General features: G+C 37.7%; 1 protein-coding gene and 1 long non-coding RNA gene across 2 annotated transcripts in view; one reads left to right on the forward strand and one right to left on the reverse strand.

Moving 5' to 3' along the window:
* il1rapl2 (interleukin 1 receptor accessory protein-like 2) overlaps positions 1-26,884 on the forward strand; it is a 554,898-nt gene that overhangs the window by 315,465 nt on the left and 212,549 nt on the right. The window lies entirely within an intron of this gene.
* Positions 6,397-9,216, reverse strand: LOC309504859. Its single transcript, XR_014208208.1, has 3 exons — positions 8,590-9,216; positions 8,404-8,496; positions 6,397-7,554 (listed from the first exon to the last, which is right to left on the reverse strand). It is a non-coding gene; the product is annotated as an uncharacterized lncRNA (long non-coding RNA).

The raw sequence follows: 26,884 nt of genomic DNA on the forward strand, positions 1-26,884 counted from the left end.
TTCTATAAGAATCTCTCTCTCTCTCTCTCTCTCTCTCTCTCTCTCTCTCTCTCTCTCTCTCTCTCTCTCTCTCTCTTATTCTCTCTCTCTCTCTCTCTCTCTCTCTCTCTCTCTCTCTCTCTCTCTCTCTCTCTCTCTCTCTCATATTCTCTCTCTCTCTCTCACATATTCCCAAACTCTCAGGGCTGTTTCCTGCTCGCTTGCTGCCCATACGCTGTCACGGGCTTGGCCTCTTCTGTGAGGCAGTCTCTCTGAGACTTTGTGTCACTCAAGACTGATGTTTTTGTTGTGCTTTGGCCCCTCAGGGCCATGTGACCACCTTGGCAATCCTTATGTGCTGGTTACATCTGAGCAACATGGACCTTGGTGCAGTGCTGCCACATTGTATCTGCTGGGGGAGAGAGAATGCGAAAGAACCGTACTGAGTAAAGCATTTGAGCAAAAAAACTAAACAAATAAAAACAACCTCTGTTAGAATGGAATCCTGCGACACGAGTGACACTGACCCCTGGTGACAGGAAGTAGGTGTACAGCGACCAGAGGTCATTGACGGAATCTTTTTAGCAGTGAAAGAAAAATCGTTCTCTTCGTAAATAAATGCATAATCTAGCCCAGTGGTTCCTAAACTTTTTACAGTCGCGTACCCCCTTTATGCTGGTAAGTGCCGTGAATCCACTTTCGCAAAGGTATGTTGTCGCAAAGGGCATTATAGTCTTTACAGTGCGATTTGCCAAGGCAGGATACTCTGCATGCAGAGCTATCTAGAAATCTGTCAGTGATTTTTGTGTGATGTGTCTATTTTCAGAGAGCCACTTATTGAGATTTCAATGCAGGGTTCTCAAGTCTCACGCATTGGCCGTGAGACACACGCAATTCAACCAGTTCACACGCTCACACGCCACACCATGTATTTCTCACGCTGAAAAGGCAATGCCAACCAAGTTGTCCTGCAAGCTTTATAACGTTGTGTACGAGGCGCACGCACATAAAGTGTGCACGCGCCGTACGTTCGTTACTAGGTAACCAACAACATCGCGCGAACGCGCTGGGTTTGTGCTGGTGTAATGCATTGGTCAAAAAAAGTAGTTTTTTTTTTCTGACAGACCAGCCCATGAAACACGTAGATCAGCAGCCCATTGGTTCTTTTCTTGATTGACACTGGGCTGGCCCAATCACAACTTTAAACGAGTGAGCGAGCGTGCAGCAGTGTCAGTGTGTATCTGTCAAAATATTCAGCGAGATGGAGAAGAAACGCAAGGAATGTGCAGAGAAATAGCGCGAAACAATAGAAACTGGCCCTTAAAGCAGACATTGTAAACTGTGTCAAAATATACAGTATGTTTTCTGCCCTTCATCAGCTCCTGTGATGATGATGATAGTGAGGAGGATCAGGAGAGAGATGAGTAATCCGCGGTAAGCATTGTTCATATTAGGATATTAAGTAAAGCTCCATGAAGATATTTAGTAAATTTCCTACCATAAATATGAAAAACATTTATTTTTGTGAGTGAATGCAGCACAATTGCAAACATAAATGGAAAACCATCCACTATCATTACAAGCATAACTACTTTCAAAACACTTAGGCCATGTCATGAGTGTAGGAACCCATAACCCAGATACAGATTATTTCCATATCTGCATATTTGACGATTACCGCAATTCACTAGAAATTTAATGAGAGGCGTTTGTAAACCATGTTTTCCGCCAAAATAAAAGCTTGATGCAGTTTGCGTCAAAATAAAAGATCATGTGCTTATCTCTTTCAAGTATAGAAATAGGTACAAATCTAATTATGAAAGTGTCCTTTATTTTTTAGTGCATTTGTTTTTACAAAATATGGCTATTACGGTCATAGGATTAATATTATAACTATTATTATGTAGTAGGTGTAATGTAAATAGACACTGTAACTAAAAGAGGTTTAAATTTTTCTTTGTTTAATTTGCACACTGAATATAGTTTGGAGCTTTTAATTTTGAACTCTCAAAGTGCACCAGATTGATGGATTTAACATTAAAATGCAAAAAAAATTCTCACAAGGGGCAATTTGTTATATTTTTGTATATTTGTAATTTGAAATATAACATTAAATAGTATATTTGATGTGATGAATTGCTCTGTCATTTATCAGATTTACCAATTGTTATAATTTCAATTTGTGCTGGTTAATTATGAACAATGGGTAAAATTGGGGGGCGGGGACAGGCGGGGGCGGGCCTCCATTAAGGCTCCTCCCCTAACCGCATGTGATCTCACTCCAAGCTTTTGATAAAACTTGAGAACCCTGTTCAATGAGACCCTCTCACTCAGAAATGTGCAGGTGGATGGCGGATTCAGTTGTTTGCATTGTCTGTCTCGGGGAAGTATCTGCGCAATCGCGTGGCCAGCTCAGAAAGGTGTTTCAGAAATAATGCAATGATGAAAAGGCTTCTGTGTTTTTCTCGTTAATGCAGTTTGACCAGAGAGCAAACTTCTTGATCATGGCCTCGACTTTGTCTTGCACATTGAAAATGGTTGTGGACATTTCTTGTAATCCGAGGTTCAACTCATTCAGACGCGAAAAAATATCACCCAAATAGGCCAGTATTGTGATCCACTCTTCGTTGTGTAAGCGGTGACACAATCCAAAAGGATGGTCAAGAAAAAAAAGATTTAAGTTTGTCCCTCAATCCAAACAGTCGCATCAGTACCTTTCTCTGGACAGCACCAAACATCAGTATGGAGTAAAAATGTGACGTGGTCGCTGCCCATTTCATTACATAATGTAGAAAACAAACAGGAATTCAAAGGCCTTGCTTTAAAGGTCCCATGACATGAAATTTTCACTTTCTGAGGTTTTTTAACATTAATATGAGTTCCCCTAGCCTGTATATGGTCCCAAAGTTTCTAAAAATTTCAATCGGTGTAAATCGAGCTTTTGCTATCTTTCTCTGCCTTTGAGAAAATGGAGGCTCATACGCGCTGATCTTGAATCTCCTCCTTATGACGTCATAAGGAGGAAATGTTACCTCCCCTGTCTCTGCTTTGCCTGCCCAGAGAAAATTGTCTCTGATATTTTCCGCCCATGAGAAAATGCGCTAGGAAGTAGGAACGCGCGCGCGCACGATTTTAGTTTGTCCACGAGAGATATCATGGCTTTTGAGCGAGCGATGCATAACAATTGCTCAATAATTGGATGCACAAATGAACACCGAAGGGTCAATACAGAGCTGGGCTTGCTGAACGTCTGAAACTAAACCTGGATCACTCTCTTTGGCTCAGCTACACACCTCGGACTAATGATAGTCAACTAATGATATATAATTTATAGATTTTACACGTAGAATGTGGCTGTAACATTATCTATGCAGTTTATGTGTGTGAATACACACACTGTAACGCGAGTGTTGTACACGTCTTTGTTATTTGGATAACCGTTTTCCTGTTGGTTATATGGCGCGCGCGATATCCGCATTTCAAGATAGCAGAGCTTGATGTAATTGTAATAAGATAAATACAGACGTTACAGATCTCTCATGAAAAGGCAACAGTAGGTTAGCGTTAGCTACATGATGATAACTGTAAACCATCCGAATAAAGTACCGTATCCAGACATAATATTTTAAACTAACCATTCGGAAACGTCCTGCTGGAGCCGCTGAGTTGCAACTTCTTCATCCGTTGCTTCTCCATCTGGATCGGATTCTGGGTCAAACTGAAATGCTTGAAAGACTGCGTGTCTTCGTGCCATTGCTATATCCAACGTAAACATGCACGCCACGTTACCGTTGCGCAAGATGGTCAAGGCCACACCCACCCTCCACCTTGCGCCGCCTTTCTCCTCCTCATTAGTATTTAAAGCTACAGACACCGAAACGGCCTGTCTGAAGGAAGCTCATTCTGGGACTGGCTTGTAGTGGCTATAATTCTGCACTGAGGATGAATTTTTGGAAAGAGATTTCAGATAAAGTACTAGGGACCACTAATGACTATATTAAAGCCTACAAAAAGTAGCATGTCATGGGACCTTTAACAAAGCTTACAATTCTCACAGCATCCATCCAAAGCTTTCTTCAAACGCCCAGGCATTCCCTTGGTGACCAACGCCTCGGTGGATGCTGCAATGTACCCAAGCTGCACAGGGCGCAACTGCTTGCATGTGATTCCACTCCACTGTGCAATCCTGTCATGGCTTTCACTCCATCAGTACAGATGCCCACATATTTTGTCCACAAAAGCCCATGTGACTTTACAAAGCTATCTAAGACTTAGAAAATCTCCTCCCCAGTTGTCCTGCCATCCAACGGTTTGCAGAAAAGTACATCTTCCATAATTGTACCTTCGTAAATGTACCGGACATATACTAGCAGTTGAGCTAAACCAGCTACATCGGTTGATTCATCAACTTGTAAAGCATAGAATTCGCTGGCTTTAATGCGAAGCAATAGTTTTTAAAAAACATCTTCTGTCATATCAGTGATGCGACGTGAAACCGTGTCTGATGATGGCATAATCTGTATTGTTTTTTGGCCGTTTCCCCAAGCATTACACCAGCTATATCGCAGCAGCAGGAAGAATTAAGTTCTCCACAATAATATGGGGTTTGCCCGTCTTTTAAGCCCTATTCGCATGGGATAACTATTACCTGGTGACCTCTAGTCATTTGTAATAATTGCAGAGAATATCTGTGATCAGGATGTCTGTGATCTTAATCCCGTGCGAATCGGCCATGTCTGTAATTTGTAAAGTAAAAATTCCCCCGCAAATGACCTTACATATTTCGCCGAACACCGAGTTTCTGTGATAAATCAGTCCTGTGCGAATCGACATCTCTGTGATTTTTTTAAAAGGTTTTTGTTTCCAATGCGCCTTTTTATCCATCTTTTGCGAAGAATGGAGTGTCTTGACAGTGTTTTGTGTGCTGGGTCATATTGCTATACACCATACAACTATACAATTTGCAGAAAGAGAAAGCTGAAAACCATCAGAAGAGCAAAAACAAAAAGAATGATTAGATGGATATGGATGACATGTATAGCAGCATGTGGTTAGGAACATTCTTCTGTTTATGAAATATCATACAGCTAGACCTATAACGAAAAGACATTTCCAAGCAATAGCCAATTGACATCATATCCGGGAGATAAGTCCGTAAATTCGAGTAAAATCACAGGCTTCACTTATCCCGTGCGATTGCACCACATGAAATTCAGATGTGGGGGGGTGGGGATCATTTCTAAATCACACGAGGTCCCCAGATAATACTAATCCAGTGCGAATAGGGTTTAGCCACTCTGTAACTCACCATGTAGAATGCTTCCAGACTCTTCTTGACGCTAACCCGGACGTTGAGGTCACTGCCGTGATTTGGGAAAAGCACGTAAAAGTTCTGGCAGAAAGCGATGGATAAGGATGTAGTGTAAAGCCGAATTATTATTTTTTCCGAAGTGTTGACAACTTAGTGTTAACTAAAAATTTGTTGCAAACTGGTACTACCGACAAAATATTAGTGCATTCCTGGAACTGGGCGTCGTTACACTACATCCTTATGCATCGCTTTCTGCCAGGACTTTTACGTGCTTTTCCCAAATCACAGAACTGAACTCGACTTCCGGGTTAGCGGTAGCATGAGCCGTCATGCAAGTGTTATTTAAATAAACTCCTGATGTACTTACAAACTTTCCAATGCCTTGTTTTATGAGTACAGAACCTATTTGTACTACTGTAGAAGTTTGGTACCATTCTGGGCATTATTAGTGAGGTAATTTACGAGATACATCTTTGGATCCGTTAGCACCTGCACTAAGCCATTTGGCTGATATCTCTAAATAAGCGCTAACTTTAATAGTGTTCGGCCAAGGGAAAAAAAGGCTTTCGTGTCATTTTGGGCTTCTGTTTAGTCTAGTTTCCTGTCTCTGTTTTGTAATCCTTTTGTAGTTCATTTGGCTCTCCTCATTCCTTCCTGATTGTGTGTCTTGTTTGTCACTTACAGTACCTCCTGTGTGTATAAGCCCTTGTGTTTCCAGTGTTCAGTTGTCTGGTGTTGTTCATTGTTGAATGTATTGCTGATGTTGCAATGTATTGCATGTATTGTTGATGTATTGCTGAATGTATTGTCTGGTGTTGTTCATTGTTGAATGTATTGCTGAGGTTCTCAGTTGTGCTCCCTTGTCTCCTGGTTTGTTTATTTTGGTTGTTATTTAATTAAATTCACCTATAGATCTTGCCTTCCCTCGTCTCTGAGAACACCTGACCTTACAATATTCATATATTACTAAAGTTTCTCACAACAAATTGTCAGCTGTTCATTGGGGAAATGGCTTGGGCTTTTTTAATTTTGAAACAGACATTATCTAAGCACAGCTCCCACGCCAGCCAGTGGTTCTGTGCACTTACAAAAAGAAAGACTTTTCTCACTACACTGTAAATTCGAATAAGTTCAGTTTACTTAAAAAAAGTTTGGAAACCGATTGCCTTATTTTTGCAAAGCAAACTTAAAGGGAAAACTGAAGTTAAGTTAATAATCAGCTAAAAGTAAAGAAAGCAAACTCATCCCAAGTAAATTAAGTAGTAAATATCAATTTAGTTTAATATCAATTCTAGTTAACATACTCTATAATATTTACTAATCTTACTTACGATTTAGTAGTAAGATTACTTGAGTAATTCCATTTAACTAACAGTGTTATAATGCGTTCTGCAAACATCTTAAATACTATTATTCTCAACATGGTTTTAATCTGCCTTTTTAAGTTATGGAGACTCAAAAAAATATGTGCAATCGGTTTCCACATTTTCTTCAAGTAAAGTGAACGTATTTTTAGTAGTTCAACTAGCATGGAATGCACTTAACACAAGTGTGAAATTCTCAACTGTTTAATTTCTCAACAGTAAATTTAAGAACATTACAATACAAATATGCTTTAAAACATCAGTTTTCTTTTTAAACACTCTTTATCTCTTGGCTAGTACCATTCTGCTGTCATGACATTTTCAAAAAAATGCACTGTATGCTAACAAAACAGCAAAAATAACATAAAATAGGCCTTTACAATGCTGAAATACAGACCTTTTCTACCTTGAATAGGCTTTTACAACACTGAAATATAAAATGTCATACCTTGACACAGCATGTGGCTTTGGAAAGGTTTAAAAAACACAGTGGCCACTTGAAATTAGTGCAAATGAATATGCCAATATGCTAACATAAACACGGCAGCAGGCATCCAAGGCAGTAAGGAGACAAGTTTAGCTTACAAGCTGATTTTTAAGGGTTTGGAGTTTGGGTTTGAGATTCTTCCCTCCCAAAGACAGAAATACCCGTTGAATGAAATCAAATGTGTTCCTCATTGTCTTTGGGTAGTCTAAATTAAGAGCATATATCAAAGCAAAAAGGAGACATACAGCATGTGGCAAATTTGGGACATCATCCACAACAATTGTTCCCTCCAGAACGATTGCCCTTAGTGCATCCACGTTGAGGGCTTTTGGACGTTTGGCAGGCATACCTTCAGGTAAAATTGTGAGCAGGCCAACATCTACTTCACTGAAGTCTGCATCTACATCCACATCCTAAGTAGAGAAGGAAAGAAAAATCAGAATTGTTTCACAAGAGACATATAGTATCTAATGCAAAACTACAAAAAGTATACCACCCAGGATTAATATTTGTCCTAACATGAGCTATATTCTCATGGAATAAAACAAAATGGCAATTTAAAGGGATGGTCCGGAGTAAAATCAACCTAGATTCACCCTTTGCACCATGACATCAAGCCAAACACCCCTCAGAAGCCTTTTTTCCCTTGGTTGAAGATTATTAAAATTATAGCTTATTTAGTGATATCAGCTGTATGGCTTAGAGCAGGCGCTAATGGCTCTATGTATCTCGTAAATTACCCCACTAATAATGCCCAGAACCACACTTCTACAATAGTACCATGCTGGTGGAACGCTCTCCCCACCCTCATCCGGAATGCAGAATCCCTGACAACATTCAAAAGACAGCTGAAAACCCATCTCTTCCGTGAGCACTTAACCTTATAAAAAAAAAAAAAAAAATATATATATATCCTTTCCCTTTGAAACATCACTTATCAGGCTTATGCTACTCTGAATAATACCTGAACTTCGTATTTTGAGCACTTCTTGCGTTGTTGTTGTTTTTGCCTCTTTATGATGACTCGCTGAATTTTTTGTCCTAATTTGTAAGTCGCTTTGGATAAAGGCGTCTGCTAAATGACTAAATGTAAATGTACTAATAGGTTCTGTACTCATAAAACGAGGCATTGTAAAGTTTGTAAGTACATCAGGATTTTATTCAAATGTGTTTGGCTCGATGTCATGGTGCAAATTACCCTAGGTTGATCTAACTCCGGACCATCCCTTTAAGAAAGCAGAAATACCAATAACATTACTTACAAAGCACGTCCTGAAAAATTCCTCTGGGTCATCCCCCAAGAGGACTGGAAGTCCCTGAAGTACTGCGGTGCGAACAAATGTTACATCAGATGGCTATGAAAAAGTAGAGACAGGTAGACACGTTATCGGCCGAGGGTAACAATCATATGCAGATTATGATTCAAAGATAGCATCATAAAATAATACCTTTGAATTAACTTGTTGCAAAATTTCATCAAGTATTCTTCCCTGGTTTCCTCCTTTTTTCCAGAAAATTTCAAACAAGCGTGTAGAGTGTGTGTCCAACGCAGCGTAGAACTGAGATTTCAGATTTTTCCCAGATATGCGATTGAATTCTGCTAAGATCTAAAGCATTAACATAAGAGTGGTTGTTAACATTCAAACACACAATTCATAAAAAACACAGGTTTTTGAAGAGGAAAAGAAAACAAACCTGGCTTTCCATGAAAAGTGCTGGCCACTTCTTCAAAATCTCACAGACAGGAGGTTCAGAGTGGATAATTTCTTTCCGTCTCAAAGCAAATGTGCTGTCCATCTTCTTGCCAATCAGGCTCATGTTTGGGGGCCTCTTTTTAATTTCTTCTACAAGTTCTACTCTTGTGCATTCTTGACTTTCTTCATCTTCCCCATTAGGAAAGTTTGGCAAGAAATTTAATTCAAATCGCCTGGGTTTTTTAAAGCCTGACTTTGTTGCCATGGTTTCACCTCTCTTTCCCCCAACTGCAACATCACTACAGCCACATTTACGGAGTTTTGTTCTATAGTTGGCCATTTTAAATTTCAGGCTGTTTTTCCAGCCAGCTGAGCCTGTTGGGGAGCCCTGTTCAGTCAACAGGGATGTGCTTTGATTAGAGCTGCGGCAACTTGGGCAAAATCTTCATCTCTTGGATACGCCTTAAAAAAAAAAAAAAAAAAATTACATCAATCAAAAGTCAAAGAACAAACAACATAATCAGATGCATAGACTGGTGTTTCTCTCCCTCTCTTTTTTCAAATTGTTGGACACATGCAAAGCAGTTGGTCAATGAGTTAAATGGAAACATCACATGCATTAGGTATTATTTGAAAACTAAGACTGTTAAAGTTTTCATGGTGACAATGCATCATCCCTGTCAAATTGAAAAATAAAATGCAATTGGTGCTTTCACATTTCATTTTCACTACAATCCCGAGGCAAGACTGCCAATATTAAAATGAAAAGGCAAACATGAAAAAGAAAATAGTTTTTTTACAAAGCTTTTTATTAACGCTAACAAAATAAGTGAGTTAATAAAAAGCTTTGTAAAAACTATTTGCAGTTTCTTTTTCACGTTGCCTTTTCATTTTAATATTGGCTGTCTTGCCTCGAGATTGTAGAGAAAATAAAATGTGAAATCACCAATTGCATTTTATTTTTCAATTTGACAGATGATGCATTGTCACTGTGAAAATGAAATAATTATAATGGCACATATTTTGTGTACAGTTTTCTGTAATGAAATGGTTAATCTGGTTTTAGTTTTCATTTTTATTATTTAATTGATTTATTTAATTTTGCCAGAAAATTGATACCATAGGTTAAGGCAGGGGTGGGCAATTAATTTTCCCAAGGGCCACATAAAAAACTTGGGCGGTTGTAGAGGGCCAGACCAATACACTTAACTCGGCTCTTCCCAATATATTATTTCTTTTTATAATAAAAAAAAATTATAAAAAAAAACAGGAAATGAATGAAATGTGGAGTACGCAATTATATCTCTGTTTAATGAACATTTACAAAAGCAGTTTTGAAAATGTGCATTGTTTCAAAACTAGCATCACATTAACTATTCAAAAAAGCAATAAATGCCCCCAGTGTTGGCATTTATGTAGAAAAATGTGTTGCCTTGACTTTGAAAGCAGCAGTCCATAACTTTTGGCACTTTAGCGGTTAATAAACAGAACTGCATGCATCTTGCGGAAGAACATTGCAGCCGGAGCTACTTCTCTCATGTCTATGACGAGCCACGCAGGCACTGGGCTAACGTTACTCTGCAGCGGTTAACCCGCCTGGCCTAAAATAGTCCGAATATAAACACTGATTATATGTATACTATAGTGATTCATGATAAGACAAAAACACGGTTTGGGAAATGTATTCATGATGTACTCGCTCAATATATAATTTCTGTAAAATACTCGCTAACAAACTCGATTGAAAAACACCTCACAATTTCCCTCTTATTTTGCTGCCTGCATATTGCCATAGTTATCATAATAAGCACGCATTGGGTTTTCGAATTAACCGGCTTGACTGGAGTTCGTCATTTATCGTTAGGTTTTTAACGTGCCCAGTCAAGTTAAAAAATATGTATTTTAAAGATTTTAAAATAACTGATCTAAAGATGTAACGTTAGCGGTCTTTTCCATCCATTTGTACTTTGTCTGTATTGCGCGCTCTCTAGAGTGAATGCAGCCGTGTCTCTGAGCTGCCTATTCAAAATTGGCGCGTCCAGCTAACATTATCATAGTTTATGCTGAGCGTCGACGAAAATCATACCATAACAAACACAACATTCAAACCGAGGTGACCCATTTGACACGATTTGTATAATTGTCACTAAATTTTGATTTCTGTAACGTTAAACATTCGCGTCTGCATCAAGACCAATCATTAGTTCAAATTACTGGCTAACCCTGCCCATCACTACAACAAATTAACGAATTAATAGTAATTAATAGGCAACCAGGCAGCTGGATTAAAGATATAAAGCAGAAAATAAGTTGTTTGAAGGGAAATTACTTCAGCACAAAAACGTGTTTGTGAAAGTTCTTAACATGGGCTAATATTCAACAAAACAAGAATGCAACTAACAAAATACAGACATTTGAACGATTATTAAGACTAGCAAACAAACACAAATCTGAAAATGAGGTTTAAATTAAAAGAGTTTACCTTGAACTTCACGAAGCTCCTCTGCATGTGCTTCTGTGCTGTGTGGACAGTGGGGGAGGGGAAATTGTGGACCAGTAGTACGCATGCGTAACAGCCCATCTTGGACATTTTGAGTAATTTTACTTAGATTACACTAGTTATGGGAGCTATATTTTCGAATATTTCAGCAACAATATAAAATTTGTAGTAAGCTCAACATTTTGGCTAAAATCAAGTAAACTTACTAGTATTTTTATAGTAAGGAATAATATTCGATTTTACAGTGTATAGTCAAATCAGCTTTGAGATTATCCATGACTACTTTACGTATAAATAATCTTTCCTTGCTGCATTTCGAACAGGCAAGCAAACTCTGGTTCAAATCAAGCATTCGAACCAAGTGTGAAAGCACCCAAAATGCACAGTACATTTGGATTTAAATACTGAAGGTGCAGTGCTATTTAAATCTCATTCTAAACTAGTTTGTTGGTGGTTTGTATTAAACAGCTTTTTTTTGTGATGTGGCAGTTAAATGTACGGTAGGCAGTTTTTTTTAAAATAAACACTTTTTGTTGTGCTGGTTGAAACTCAATTCTGATAGCAATAAATAATTGAAGTGGTCTAAATATTAAAACATGTAAATTGTCTCATGACCAAAAAAATGTCATCCAATGATATGATGTCCTACCTGCCTGTCAACAAATGTATTTCCATACCTCCAAGCACCTGCTCGCACAGACATCACACGTCAACAATGTGTTCTGTAATGCAGAGTCACTGAGCACCAAAAACAAACAGCAGCCCCTTTTACAGTTCCTCCTGAACAAGATGGCAACCCGTGACGTTCTTCCCTGGAGCTGTTCACGTCCTCAGACTCAGATTTATGCGTTTTATGTCAACACTATCAACAGCGAAATGTATTATTGTAATGTTATGTGCTTTAAGCATGAGATAATTTAACGCTTTGCAGAATCTGCTGTGTGCGTTGATGTGTTTTGAAGGAGCCATGGCTTTAGAGATGCACTGAAGGAAGGGTGGGATCTCATGCTTTCAAAGCTAGCTTGCTATTGCTAGCACTAGCCTTTCTGAAATTGCCTATCCTACCTTTAAGAATTATGAATTGGTCCATCTGAGGAATGAAGAATGTACTTTGTCCAGTGCAGCATTATCCCTATATTGGATCTAAGCTTTGGCCTCAAAATCTGTCTTAGAATTAATAAAACCGAAACATCAAAATTAGCTACTGTATATGGGAACCCACATTGCAGAGAAGTAGGGTGAATTACATTTTGGCACCAATTTAAATGGGAAATGTGACTGAAAATCTTAGATTGGTGTATAAAACAAATGGTTCATAATTTTTTGCTAATCCTTTATAAATGACAAAACAATCATCAATATTCTGAAATTGTATAATATTCTCCAAAAATGATTTTTCTAGAGAATATGTTTGTCTTTTAAATAGTCTTTATATAAATTAGCCTAGCCTTAAACAAAGTATAAAAAAGAACAATGTGCAGATTAAGTTACATTTTTGCCTTTATGGTGATAGGACAGTGAAACAAGAACATGAGTCATGACTCACATCTGGGTTGTCCAAAGCACTGTTTTGCTATATAATATATTATCTAAGACAATTTTCCACAACCTCATGAGGTCATCATGGCCATTTGAGTGTCTCAAAAAAAAAAAAAATGTTTGCCTTGAAGAGAACAAGTTTCATCCTGTGTCATGAACTGATTTTCGCAAAGACTCACCGCCAGTATTAGTGGCTTTAATTAACTGCACACGTCCAGTGCTTAAACTAGAAAATAGTTCTCTAAGAGTAACATCATGTTAAATGAGCAGCTGGTGTGCAAGAATAAATCCATTAATATTGCCCACTTCAAGCACTCAAAAAAACAAGTACCGAATTACCCACTGACTAACACTTAAAGAACTATTTCAGAAGTGCAGGTACAGAGTACATTTACATTTACATTTACATTTAATCATTTAGCTGACGCTTTTATACAAAGCGACTTACAATTGCTATATATGTCAGAGGTCGCACGCCTCTGGAGCAACTAGGGGTTAAGTGTCTTGCTCAGGGACACATTGGTGTCTCACAGTGGATTCGAACCCGGGTCTCTCACACCAAAGGCATGTGTCTTATCCATTGCGCCACTACCACCCCCTACAGAGTACTAGTGAGTACCTTCCCACTGCAAGCACTGACCGGCATCTGGCATGACAAACTCCTTTTTCCACATGCAACAGTGAATATGAGGTGTAGAGTAATGCTCTCAATGCTTGTGTGTGCATATCCGTTCATGGCATCATGGTGCAGGACTCAAAACCAGTTTCAAGTGAGGGTCAGGGTTCCTGAAATCTGCAGAGTTTAGCTCTGACCCTAATAACAGACACCTGAGCAAGCTAATCAATGTATTCAGAGTTAAATAATAATAATAATAATAATAATAATAAATGTAAAAAATAAAAATAAAAGTCAGTATGTGGGCAAATTTTTTTTTTGCAGTTATTGAAAGATTACAAAAACAACCTTTGTTCCTTTAGAATAGCATGCACAGATGAATCGTTCACAATGAGACTGTGAACATGTATTATGGAAGTCAATTTCAATTTCATGTTGGCATTACGTTAAAGAACCAGTGAATTGCTGTTTTGACCAAACTAAAACAAACTGTCCAAACGATCCAATTTGCTAAAATTATTCTAAATTCCCAATACTTGAGAAAGTGACATTTTAGGAGATCAATAAATTGTTACTTAAAAAAAAAAATACCACTACTTACTGGAAATACAAATGCTGTAATTCAGGAAATCCAGTTTTGCATTTTCTGTATAAACTTGTATGTGACTTATGAAATCTATGAAGTTACTGTATTATCTACATTATAAACACCAAACCTATCCAAAATGGTTATAGTGTATTTATTTCTGTATTATGGTTTATGTAAGGCAAAAAGGTATTTTTATTTTATTTTTATTAATTACTACTTAGTGGCAGGCCAGGCTGATTATGCTGGATTGCAACAAGCTCCAGTCAGTCCATAGTTTGTGTGGTAAGCATTACTTACAGTGCTGCGCCACATGCTGTAAAGTCCTTCTCACCATAATGAGTGTCATTCATATCAGGCCAGCGAGGGGACAGAACTGCCAAGTGCAGACAGCAATTCTCTCCAGTCACAGGAGCATATAATGTGAGCGGGCCGGCGTTAATTCAAACCTCCTCTTGTCAGAGCTGTCAGGCTGAACCCGCAGCCGAGGAGGACCAGCCACCGCAGGAGGTGTCAAGCGCTGTAGGTTTCGGGTGAAGGATGAGGTGGACGTGTGTTGCTTATGAGGAGGTGGAAACGCTCCATCTGTTTCCACTCAGAGCTGCCCTGTGAAGGCTTCAGCACTCAGCGCTTCTCCTGTGTTTCTGCTGTGTCCTTCCTCTACACTTGCGTTTCGCTCCTTTGCATTTGTTGGTCGTCATCTGGTAACCACCAGTCGTTCTGTCCTGACTCTACGGTTTGTCTTTGTATTTCTCCATATGCGCTTGCTGTGTCTCCAGAGAGTCTGTGCTACATCTCAATTTCCTGTGACATCGGTACGACATCAATTTCACACCCTAATTAGTCACTTAAAAAAAAAATTACACTATGAAATCAATTAATGGGATGTTTAATCATTCTAGAGTCGTACTGAAGTGGAGAAATGAATTAAGCAGACTGACAGCTTGACCTCAAATTGCATGTGAATAATTGAAGGTTCAATTTTTTTTTAATTTTGTTAAAGCATTGTTCAAAAGTGAGTAATTTCTGCACCTCTAATAGCACCACATGGGATTTCAAAAGTAATGAAACAAATGCTCCTTCATTGTTGGGATGATCTCATGAGTATTTGTTTGTAATTGGCGTAAAACGTGGTTCACATTTGTTTAACGCAGTTGACTCATTTACTTATTTTGAAATTATTTCATTCTATTCTGACTTCTGGTGTCAATGTGTTTCAAAGAATTACATAATGATAAACAAGACTTTAAAACCTTAAATTAATACAATTTCATTATCATTTAACCATTACTTATCATGTAATATTTATTTTGTTTGCCGTGGGACACAAAATACGTTTTCTCAAAATGCTGTGACTCAAAAAAATAAGTAAAAAGTCAAGTCACCTTTATTTATATAGATACAGATTATTTCAAAGCAGCTTTAGAGTGATAAACAGGAAAATATTGATTCGATGATGCAAACGGATTTCAATTCTGCTGGAAAGCAGCTCTAAAAAGACAATAGTGAACAGTCATTATTCAGTTGAAATCAGTTTAGTGTTGATTCAGTTTGGTTCCAATGCATTAGCCACTATAGTAAATAACTGGAAAAATAAGAAAATGCAGTAAATGGTAATAATTTGCTACAAACCAGTGTGTTTATAATTACTATAATAAATTAAAATAACATGATTACCAATGACAGTTTGCAATATCAAGCAGCATAATGGACAGGTCTCATCCATGACCATAAAACAGCCTACACCAAAAATGCAATCAGTTTTATTTGTGCGCTGTAATCCAAATCTTCAGAATCCATATGATTGCTTTTTGTGATGGGCAGGCCCAAATTCAAGCCTTTGTTTAGTAATCTTCATCTAGCTCAGCCCCACATTCGTTACAAATTCAAAAATGTGTTTTTGTTAGAAGATTTTCAGCTAAGAAATATATTTTTGTTATATATATTGATATAATTACTGGGTATGGTATTGCTTTAAGTACAAAGATTAATTTCTGCTCTGCGAATCTGAAGAGAGGTCAAATAATGGATTTTACTCTTTAAAGCTGCTTGGTTTGCACTGTAGTGGGAAAGTAGAGTAACTTTCATTAATTATATACATTTATGATTTATTAAGCACTCAAATGTGGCATCATATCTTGTCCCTTGTGGTGTCCAAAGAATTGTTTTAATACTTAAACTCTAGTGTGACCACGGCTCGTACTCTCACCATTGTCAGAAGATGACATGCCCAGAGCCACAGTGATTACACACTTTGCACATTACACTCCTCACTTTTAAGTATGCTTTTAGCAGTACTATTCATGTAATCTTCCAGCAGTGAATTGCTCAACTCACTCATAATCTAGAATGAACTGGTTTTCAGAAGCATTTTGAAACTATTAATGGACACAGCGGCTGTTTGACATGGGTAATGTTATCATAAAGTTTTGTGCCGGATGTGTTGGAGGCAGTTGTGGCTGAGCTTGCATGGCAATGTTAAATTGTCCTTGAGTTGTGAGGTCTGGGTGCGTGTGAAAGGGTGTCTGGCACAGGTGCTGGCTCCAGCTCTAAGAAAATCACCTGTCTCCAGAGAAACACCAAACTAATGAGCATGTTGAAGGCTGGTGGCACAAATGTCCACATAATCCAGCTAACAGGATCCAAAGCCAATCCTGCCTGCCTAGGGTTGCATATGAATAGATAGCCGGCACACTTAACACACAATAACAGAAACTAAATGCTTTTCAGCTTGATTTGGTTGTTATTTATACAAATGTATAGATAGATAGATAGATAGATAGATAGATAGATAGATAGATAGATAGATAGATAGATAGATAGATAGATAGATAGATAGATAGATAGATATTGTTTTATATACAGAAACATATGATGAGTTTATTTCGTGCATGTGTCCTTCATGAGTGAACTTTGAGTCTGTAACTCCAGTGTTTGTTGAGCAGTGCTGGCAGATTTTAGTGACAGGGGTCAGACACAGGATTCGGTCAGTAAAGCAGCAGGTATCAAGGTGACTCGACTCTCAATTCACTGCCAAACAAGAGTTCAGACTCACACTCTCACTACCAGTTCTGCCCTTAACTTTACATGGATGGAGGTACGATGTGATGTAGCCAAGTTGGACACGCTCCTGGATTGACATTGTTTCTAATACTAAGGAAAAAATAAAAACAGAATCAAGTGTCATCCAAATTTTTTAACGGTATTGTATAAGAGATAACTGTGGTTAGGGTTCATGATGATAGCAACCGTTTACTTTTCATTTCTTCATTACATTGCAATTAATATCATAACTGTATTCTGAGACCCCTTTGCTGACATCATGACAAGTTTACACATCCTTTGACGTTCATAGTATAAGCTGATTTAATTCTGAAACATTCAGTACATCACTCGATGGACATTATAACATAGCCTATATAATTATGCTCGCTGTAATTTCTGGTGCTGTATTAAATTTTGAGGGACCCAATTCTAAATTGTTAAATAGAAACTCACACTGTCATCATTATTTATTTATTTATTTAGTTGTATTTATATGTTTGATGCACTGATCATAAATTTACTATTCAGACACCATATAATAACACTGTGTGTGAAGAAAAGTAGTATAAAGTCCATCATTAATCATTATGCACAGATAATCATCCCATTCCAATTGAAATCTGGTCAAGTCACCTTTAGTTATATAAAGTAACAGAATTACTGTATGATACAAACTTTATCAAATAAGAAACGGATTCAAATTCTGCTATAAAGCAGCTGTAACAAGGTAATAATTCAGTTTGAAAACCGTGTAAAGTTAATTCATTATGAAACATTTCAATTCAGCTACAGTAAAAAGCAGCTCTACAGAAAACAATCATGTCTACATTTAGCTCAATTCAGTTCAAGTTTTGTTCTCATCTGATTTCAGTTTTTTGTTCATTCAGTTGATTTGTTCTCTGATCAGTGCAGGCAAATCAATAATAAAACTGGTGCCTGAAGCTCTTTAAGACACTGGTTTGCGGATGTGAAATGTCATGGGGCGTATTTCAGTCAGACGTGAGCGTGAACCCTATGACCTCAGAGCACTTGAAGTAGGAACTGTCTTGTGTGTGATTTGTTGGCATGCCAGATTTGAGTTCAGACATGTAGCCGTTTGAATGAGATGCGTGTGTGACACGTTAGAGATGTTGGATTCATTCTGTAACTCACACAAAATAAAATTATCCTTTGCTGTCACAGCACTGGAAATGCATCACATAAACCGTTTTGTCTATATTTAAATAAATTATTGTGACAGTACATGTTCCTGGTTTTTTAGATGGTCAAGAAATGGGCTGAGATCTTAAAAATATCCATACAATAGTATACTGTAAATGCTAAAAAATAACTCGTATAAATATTATTGTACAGGTACATATCTTCCTATTATGTTCTAATATTTTAGAGAAGAGGGGCTCAAATATATCTGTAGTCTAATGGTAAAATATAAAATAGACAACTATATTTATAATAATGTAATATAAATAACTAATATAATGTATAGGATTTTACATTTTTATTAAAAAAGATATTAACTGTAATGTAGGATATTTAATTTTTAACTCCTTGATTTCATTCTTGAATAATTCCTGCTGATCACAACTTATGGAAGAGACTGAACTTCATATTTAAAGATCCATACACATTTTTGCAAATACACTGAAATAGAACAAATAAAAGAAACAAAGCATTTCAGCTATAGTGTATGTACTGTTATTAAATATTTGGTCAGTCAGTTTTCTGTTGCAAGCTCTCTGACTAACATTACAGTTGTAGCCAATGTGGCAAAAACCTCAAAGCTTGTTGTAGTCAACACGGTCCAGGTGGACCAAAGCCTGATCAGGTAGCCTCGAGAAAAGGCTTTCAAAAAAACAACCCAAAGCTAAGGTTGCTGCTATAGTCATTGAGGCACAGGTCCTGTTATTATTCTGTTCTCCCCATTTTTTTTTTTTTTTTTCAAAGCTTGAAAACTTAAAATGACTTGGAATTTTTTTCCCAGTGCATTGTCCAAACAAGGAAGAAACCATTCCTTTCCATTCAGAAATTAATTATGTGTACATAAAGTTTGTTATATTTACATTATATAAAATATATCTTCATATAAAGTGTAAACATTCATTAAACCTATTTGGAATCAGAATGATTCCATACATTGACATATATACAGTATCTAGCTTATACAAAATATGTATTTGAATTATTGCATAATATACAAATTACACATACATGTGACAGTCACATATGACATACACACAATCACACTCACCAAGAACTGGAACCAGGGATCTTCTTATTGTGAGGCAGCAGTCCTGCCCAGTGAGCCACTATATGTGGGATATATACAGTACATTTCATGTGTCCGTTATCCAAACTGCATGTGGGTTGGTGATGTTGGTATGTCGGAAACACATTGTAATGGTTATGTTCTGTTTGTGGACTCTTATGTTGTGTTTCCTTTAGTTCCCATGTTTCGTTCCTTGCTTTCTGATTATTTGATTATGTTCATCTGTTTCTCGTCTAGTTACCTTTGTTTTACTTTGTATTTATACTTCCAGTGTTTCAATTACTGCTGATCAGTTCTCGTTTTCATCATGTGTGGTTTATGGTTGATTTTGTTTATTAAAGACTTTATATTTTGGAAAACTCCTTTCCTCTTCATCATTGTGTGTGTTAGCAACAACAGCATTACACACATATGGGGCATAATACTATGATATTAGACTACATAGCCTATAATAAAAGATAATGAATTTCAAACCTGAACCAAACATATTTTTATTCAAAGATCAACAGTCTGTCATTAGTCTTTAGTCTGCCACAAAAAAACAACATTAAAATCATGAACTCAAATGTCATTGTGAAAAAATAAAACAATGACTGTTGTAACAGTGCATAAATCAGACCTTTCAGGCTATAGCCTAACGCTAATAAGCCTTATGCCAAAATTATTATTACAACTAAATTGATGGTATGGTATGGTATGGTATGGTATTAAATAAGAAAACTGAATAATTGTGTAACCCGACATCAGACATTCAAAAAAAGAAACAAAAAAGATGCTGCAGGACGACTCAACCTCCACGGACAGTTTTTAATGTTTTATCAGACAATAACTACTTCGGGACAACAGCTTAGACTTCAGGACTGTCCCGATTTTTTCGGGACGTCTGGTCACCCAATTCCCTCATCATCTCCATCACACAGTCTCATTATCTGGTCTCGTTTTGAGCTAGGACTCACTTACCCATTGACTCTACGATCCCAAGGTGCATGTTACCTCTCTCCATGGACCTCCTGGTCTCCTGTTCCGTGTTCCTGCTACCTACCTGTTCCTTCATCGAGGTTTGTGCTCCGTCCACCTTCTACACAGCCATCCATGACCTCCACACCATATACAACACAAAAGACTGTCAGGATCTCTCCATTATCCACCCTCATACTATCGACATCGTCAGCAAACACTCACCTGCATTTCCTGTTTTCCGTCCGTATCTAATAAAGTTTATATCATTCATTCTATCTCTGTCTGGATTCTCTGTTCCATAACAAATATTAAAATAGGTACATAATATAGTAAGCTTATGGGCCAGATTTACTGACCACTTGCGTCAGCACAAACCCTTTTGGTGTTAAACTACTGTCAGGATTTACTAAAGACACGCAGTGAAAAATTAGCGATGAAAAGTTGTGGAGAGGTGTAACTGGTTGTTGGTTTTGTGTAGTTTCATTGGATCTTTTATTCCTCTCTGATATAAAACACAAATAAGCAGCCTCTGAATTATCTGCCCTTAAACGTTCTCTATAAAATAAATATGTACACATCACCATGTGCTCTCATTTCCACATATTTAGCAGGAGACCAAATCATTTTGTGTGAATTATACTTAATGATACATGTTACACAGGGTTATTTTTAAGGCTGACTGTCAGGGTTCTATCACTCCTGAACCCTTTAAATTCCTGATTTTGTGACAGAGCTCTGAGCTTTTTGTCTCGTCTTTGTCTGAGTTTGCGGTTTCGAGCGTGGTCGAGCCGTGCACTCACTTGTCTACGTGCCGTGTTACATGTGCGGGGCGTGGTGTTTGGATCCCGGCACATCGGTCTAGTTTGGTTTCGGTTCTGTGTCGGGATTCAGACATCCATGCTCCGCATGTTTGTCTTTTCTGTTGTGAGTGCACAGGATGAGCTCACGCTTGGCTTGTGTTGTGTAGCACACAGCTTGTGTTTTACACTAGCTGTGTGCTTTCATGTCTTGTTCTGTGTAAGCACATGGCTTGTGATTCATTTTACTGGCCATGTGCTTGTGTTTTGTGTGAGCACATGGCTTGTCATGTGTTTCCTTGTGCCATGTGCTCTCCTGTCATTGTCTAACCCCGCCCACCTTGTTACCTGATTATTGAATCATTTTCCCCACCTGTCCTCCCTCGTTACCTGCTTTGTTTGCTCTCCCTATTTATTCTCCCTGTTGCTGAGTCCCAATTCGCATACTATCCGTCCTAAATAGTATGCGAAACTAGAATTAGTACGTCCCAAATCGTAGTATGTTGAAATGAGTATTCCAAAGATACCCGGATAGTCTACTATTTCCGGTTAGCAGGGCCGGCCCGCGGCATAGGCGGAATAGGCAAATGCTAGGGGCGCCACTCATCCATAGGGGCGCCAGAATGAGTGAACGAGTGAATTTTTTTTTTACAATTTTAATTTTTTTTATAATACTATTTTAAAACCATTAATTCGAAATACCATCAAAAAAAGGTCCGCACATCAATCTTCCCCCGCCCAGCGAGTGCTTGAAGTGCGTCAGAAACAGAGCGCGCGCGCGATCAGTTGTTGGTAATTTGTTGTGTAGCGTGCGCGACGCCGCATCCAATGTAGACAGCACTGCTTTTGTTTGAGGGCGCTTAACACACTCAGGCTCCTCTGTAGACACGGGCCTGGCAGCTCGCGCCAGTTCTAGACACGGTGAAAGTTTCCTGATTGTGACGGATGGCCGAATTTACATGACACATTATAAATGAGCATTATAGTCTGCGATAGATACAGTGCCAAAAAGATGAGAAGAGGATTTAAGGGGATAAAGACAGAGGTAAAGTGATGTAGTGAATTAACAGTTTATCTAATTGCATAGGAGTAAGATACTATAATTTCATGGCAGTTATTTTTACCTTAAACTTAATGTTAGCAGTTGCTCTGAGTTCTCCAGAGGCCCCAGACAGTGTGATTTTGTAACAATCATGTCAGTTTTAAGACGCATTTTTTATTATCACTTTTTAAAAAAAAATGTTTTACTCTACAGTTGTGCAGTTTTGGGGGGGATACAGTACAGGCCAAAAGTTTGGAAACATTACTATTTTTTATGTTTTTGAAAGAAGTTTCTTCTGCTCATCAAGCCTGCATTTATTTGATCAAAAATACAGAAAAAAATGTAATATTGTGATATATTATTACAATTTAAAATAATTGGTTTTCAATTTATTATACTTTAAATTATCATTTATTTCTGTGATGCAAAGCTGAATTTTCAGGATCATTACTCCAGTCTTCAGTGTCACATGTGACATCCAGTCTATCACATGATCCTTTAGAAATCATTCTAATATTTAGATTTATTATGAGTGTTGGAAACAGTTCTGCTGCCTAATATATTTGATGAATAAAAGGTTAAAGAGAACTGCATTTATTAAAAAAAAAAAAAAAAAAAAGTATAATAATATAAATCTTCTTTACTATCACTTTTTATCAATTTAACACATCCTTGTTGAATGAAAGTATTGATTTATTTCCAAAAAAGAAAGAAAAAAAAATTACTGACCAGTAGCCTAGTGTATATAGTTGTTACAAAAGATTTATATTTTTAAAACATTTTCTTCTTTTTTTTTTTTTTTTTTTTACTTTTTATTCATCAAAGTATCCTAAAAAAGTATCACAGGTTATGAAAAAATATTAGGCAGCAGAACTGTTTCCAACTTTGATAATGAATCATCATATTAGAATGATTTCAGGATCATGATAGACTGGAGTAATGATCCTGAAAATTTAGCTTTGCATCACAGAAATAAATGATAATTTAAAGTATAATCAATTGAAAACCAATTATTTTAAATTGTAATAATATATCACAATATTGCATTTTTTTCTGTATTTTTGATCAAATAAATGCAGGTTTGATGAGTAGAAGAAACTTCTTTCAAAAACATAAAAAATAGTAAAGTTTCCAAACTTTTGGCCTGTACTGCATGTATATGGCATTTTAAAAATGTATTTGCCAAAATTAGTAATGATATTTATTTACAGGTTTATTAAAAATAGCAAAGTTCACATTAAATCTGTATTGTAAAACGCACTATAAAAGATAATGGGGACTTGACTTGAATGCTAGATGTAATGCTCTTGGTATTTGTGTTTAGGCTGTAATGTGTGTGTGTGTGTGTGTGTGTGTATATATATATATAGGCTAAATAATCATGAACACAATGACGGGGTGAAATGGGCTGTGATGCATGGGGCACCAGGTAAAATCTTGCCTAGGGCAGCAAATTGGTCAGGGCCGGCCCTGCCGGTTAGAATTCGAAGTGCAGATCAATGCACACTCAACGGCTAATATTACCCACAACCCATTGCGTGCGTGCGGGACGGAGGAGCTTTGTGGTGATGGTGGTGATTTAAACATGGCAGCTGGATGCAGCAGCGGAGATGCGCCCTCAGTTTTTAAGTGTATTAAAATGTTTAACCCTAATAAAAAGTTATATTTTATTGTCTCGGAATATTAATGGGTTTATGTTGTGCCAAAAAAGTACCGTGTTTATCTTGTAGTCTCCGATGAAGATACTGAGCGCCTCATTGGGGTTATCAGGCTACAAAACAATAAATAAAGGCTCTAGTACGTTACAGTGTCATGCAAGTGTATTTTTTTATGTATTTCTTTTGATGTTTCTGTCTTAGATTTATACCTTACTATAAACCCTTATGAAAATAAACACCTTTTACTACACAAACCATAGTTTAACCGCACTGACTTATTTGTAGTAATACTGTGGCTGTACAAATGTTAACTTTATCAGTCCAACCAAAGAAACATGGTTACTACACTTTTACTATAGTAAAAGCATGGTTCATTTTCATCGGGGTATTTTTGAGTATATAAAATTAAGTATAAAATACGTTAAACAATAGTTATACTATAAACTTTAAATATTTGAACTCAGAAAATAAGTAGCTTTCGTTACACACATTGCACATGAACGTCAGAACCAGCAGACTCACAAACGACCTGCGTTTGGTTGATCTACGACGACGCCCTGCTTCAATCCTCAATTTGGTAAAACACATTAAATGTATTGTGGAAAAAAAGATGGGAATAGTAAATAAAATTATATTGGACATATAAGAATGAATGAAAAATGTGAAAAGTAACATGTTTTGTTAACAGTCGCGGTGTACGCAACTAGGCAACCACGTTCTCGTTCACGTTGCATGACGTCATCGAAGTATGTCCCAGAACGTGCATACTTTTTGCTACACACTCAAAAGTATGTACTTTTTCCTCACAAAAAAGTACATACTTTTAGGTCGTAGTATAAGTAGGCGAATTGGGACTTAGCGTGTGTTTGCAGTCCTGGGGCTCGTTCTTCGTACGTTGCTTATTACATCCGAGATCAAATGACACATCCAAGATGATATTATCGTGCTAATCATGATCTGGCTAATTAGGTTCTTCGAACACACTTGCCGGATATAATTAGTATAGCTGGATTGATTTATCTGAGATAATTGCGCGTTCATGTAAAAACAAATATTGCATCACAATAAGTGTAATTGTGATTGTCAAAACATTTGGTAACTAAATAGAATTTTATGAAGTTTAGTGACAACATGTTACAATGTTTACATTGTACAATGACTGGTAGGATACAGTTTTTATTATTGCTTGACAAAAATTTCAAGATTTCAATTATATTCTTGTGATTTGATTCCGATTTTGATTCAATATAATAAATATGTAATATAGTGCTCAGCAAAATCTCCTCTCTAGCTATTTTTTCTATTCAATTAACATGCTATGGTCATTAAATGGCTTCCCTGAGGTAAATGTAATGTTATGTGACATAATTGTTCTCCTGCTATTATATATTGACCTCTTTCCGTGGTTGAAAAACACTAATTGGTCGATATTATGTATACTTGCAGTAAGTTGTACTGCATCTTTAAATAAAAAAGTAACAGATGATCGGTTCACGTGCACTTGAACTGAGGCGCTCAGCGATCTGTCACGTCACATTTACAAGCGCCAAACGTATTTTTGTCTGAATTTCGTAATAAAATTGACGGAATCTAAGAGCTGATAATTAGTTTAATATTAAAAGTACCTCTTTGCTCCGCAATTTTTCTGTGCGTGAGAAAATGGATGTGTGGCGTGAGAGCATGTGAAAAGTGTCAATTGCGTGAGTCTCACGCTCAATGCGTGACTGTGCGTTCACACCGGACGCGTATAGCGCGTCAAATTCGCGTCTACCGCGTCTAGTTTGACGCTTGACCACTTTGTGTTAATTCGCGCGTCTAACGCGCGTAAAAACAAAAGTTTGAAGCGAAATCCGGAGGCGAAAGTTTCGAAACCCGTTGGCGGCCATCTTTTTTAGATGTTTATCGAGCATTAGCATTAGCATTAATCGAGAGAGTCACCGCTCGTATATGCTCTGGAGAGCAGAAACAGCTGCGTAGGGGACATCGTCGCTGTACTCGGGTCCACCCACCAGACCCTCCGGAGGGTTTCAGGAGTTTCACAATTTGCTACAGGAGCTAGGTTTGGTGGACCTAACGGTGAGGACGCTGACGAGGACAGCGTAGGCCGTATAAGGCCTCGGCCTCGAGTGGTCTATGCCTGTCGAGCCCGCACTGTACAGCCCGGCGCGAGGTTCACCCTCGCCCGCACCCACCTAATCTGTCATTTATTTTTGTTTTGATAATAAATGGAGCCAGCCTCCAAAAGTGAAACCTGTCCTGTGATTTTTAAAAAAGGTTTTTATACACTAAATTGTGTTTGTTGTCTTTACATTAGAATAATAATGTTTCATATAATCTAGAATAGATATGGAATAAATAGCATTCAATACAAAATGAGTATCTCTCATATATTGAAATCGAGTTTTTATGTGAAAGATTTGCTTTGCACACCAAGCATTTTAGTCATATTACAAAATAATTTATCGAGGCCAAACATAAAATAACATTATAAACTGTCACTTCACCACGTGACAGCAGCAAGCAGGCTCCTGATTGGTTAACGCGGCGCGAATTGACGCAGAAGTTCAGATTTTTCAACTCGGGCGGCAGACGCGAATTCGCGTCAAACGCGAGAATGCACAAAAAGCACTACATAAAACATTCGCGCTTAACGCGGCAGACGCTCAATTCGCGCCATTCGCGCGAACTTGACGCGCGAATGAGGCGTATTCGCGTCTACCGCGCCGCGCTCTACGCCTCAAGCCGCTTGTCCACCAGCGTCTCGATTTCTGACGCGACGCCAAAGCCCATTCATTTCCTATGGAACTACGTCAGGCAGCAAAAACGCCCCCGCAAAGCATGATGGGTCGCGTCGCGCCGATTTGGTCAACAGCGGCGCTGCAAAAAAGTATCTCGGTGGATACTTTATGCAAATGAGAGCGTCAAAACGCGGGGCAGCAGCCAATGGAAACTCGGCGGCGAGAATTTGTGTATGGGCGTTGCTATGGTTTCATATTTAAAGTATATTTTTCCCGGCGCGAAAAGCAGCGAAAACGTCACA

This window comes from Leuciscus leuciscus (assembly GCF_965113295.1).
Source record: "Leuciscus leuciscus genome assembly, chromosome: 8".
Lineage (NCBI taxonomy): Eukaryota > Metazoa > Chordata > Actinopteri > Cypriniformes > Leuciscidae > Leuciscus > Leuciscus leuciscus.